Source organism: Mirounga angustirostris, unplaced genomic scaffold, assembly GCF_029215605.1.
Source record: "Mirounga angustirostris isolate CCGP_5_RB_7025 unplaced genomic scaffold, mMirAng1.0.hap1 SCAF_6, whole genome shotgun sequence".
In the NCBI taxonomy this organism is placed as follows: Eukaryota; Metazoa; Chordata; class Mammalia; order Carnivora; family Phocidae; genus Mirounga; species Mirounga angustirostris.
Window position 1 is genome coordinate 59986916 of NW_026991714.1, and position 1807 is coordinate 59988722.

Genomic DNA, 1807 nt, shown 5'->3' on the forward strand with positions numbered 1-1807 from the left:
GTTTTGGGGGGTTATATGTTTCTAGAAATTTATCCATTTCTTCTAGGTTATCCAATTTGTTGGCATATCATTTTTCTTAATATTTTCTTATAATCTTTGTACTTCTGTTGTGTTAGTTATTTTCTCTTTCATTTCTTTTTGGGGGGTACAATATACTTTATTGAGGCTACATGACAAGGTAGGGCCCCCCAAGCCCCTACTCTTCTTCAGAGTGTCTGGGATGGGAACTGTGGTCAGGAGATTCTGTGTGTTGGGAGATGAGTTGGTGTAAGAACTCCCCAAAAGCTGAGAGCCTCTCTCTCTTCCTCTTGCTCTTGCTGGGGCTGGTGGTCCAGGGGGCTCTTACTCCTTGGAGGCCATATGGACCATTAGGTCCACCACCAAGTTGCTGAAGCCAAATTCACTGTCATACCAGGAAATGAGCTTGACAAAGTTGTCATTGAAGGCAATGCCAGCCCCAGCATCAAAGGTGGAAGAGTAGGTGTCACCATTAAAGTCACAGGAGACAACCTGGTCCTCAGTGTAGCCCAGGATACCCTTGAAGGGGCCCTTTGATGCCTGCTTCACCACTTTCTTGATGTCATTGTATTTGGCAGCTTTCTCCAGATGGCAGGTCAGATCCACAACTGACACTTTGTGGGTAGAGACACTGAAGGCCATGCCAGTTAACTTTCCATTTAGCTCAGGGATGACCTTACCTACACCACCAAAAGAAGCAAGGATGGGATGATGTACTGGGCAGCCTGTTGGCCATCACACCACAGTTTCTGAGAGGGGCCATCCACTCTCTTCAGTGTAGCAGTGATGGCGTGGACTGGGGTCATGAGTACCTCCATGATGCCAAAGTTGTTATGGATGAACTTGGCTAGAGGGCTCAAGTAGTTGGTGATGTAGGAAACATTGCTAACAATCTTGAGGGAGTTGTCATACATCTCATGGTTCATGCCCATCACAAACATGGGGGCATCAGCAGAAAGGGTGATAATGATGATGACCCTCTTGGCCCCACCCTTCAAGTGAACCCCAGCCTTCTCCATAGTGGTCAAGACCCCAGTGGACTCCACAACATACTTAGCACCAGCATCAACCCATTTGATGTCAGCAAGATCTCACTCTTGGAAGATGCAGATGGGATTTCCATTGAAGACAAGTTTCCCATTCTCAGCCTTGTCTGTGTTGTGGAATTTGCCATGGGTGGAGTCATAATGGAATATGTAGACCATGTAGCTGAGGCATTGATAGCAACATTATCCACTCTGCCAGAGTTAAAAGCAGCCCTTATAGGCCCAATATGTCCAAATATGGCCAACTGGCGCTCAACATTGCCAAACCCATTTCCTTCAACTTCACCATTTTGTCTCAGGGACATGGCTGGCAATGCACCAGAAGATGTGGATGTCTGTCAAAAGTGGAGGAGCAGAGAGACTGTCCTCTTTTCATTTCTGATTTTATTTGAGGTTTTTTTTTTTTTTTTTTTTTTTTTTTTTAATATGAGTCTGCTTAAAGGTTTATCAATTTTGTTGATCTTTTCGAAGAACCAGCTACTGGTTTCATTCATCTTCTTCTATTTTTTTTTAAGTTTCTATTTTGTTTATTTCTGCTCCAATCTTTAGTATTTCCTTCCTTCTGCTGGCTTTGCATTTTGTTCTTCTTTTTTAGTTCCCTTAGGTGTAAGGATAAGTTGTTTACTTGAAATTTTTTCTTACTTCTTGAGGTAGGCTTGTATTGCTATATACTTCCCTCATAGAACAGCTTTGCTGCATCCCAAAGATTTTGGACTGTTGTCTTTTCATTTTCATTTGTCTCC

The 1807-nt window shown here is 43.3% G+C and overlaps 1 pseudogene; it reads right to left on the minus strand.

Moving 5' to 3' along the window:
• Positions 1-299: 299 nt before the first annotated feature.
• On the minus strand, positions 300-1238 carry LOC123845419 (glyceraldehyde-3-phosphate dehydrogenase-like; annotated as a pseudogene).
• Between the last annotated feature and the right edge of the window lie 569 nt (positions 1239-1807).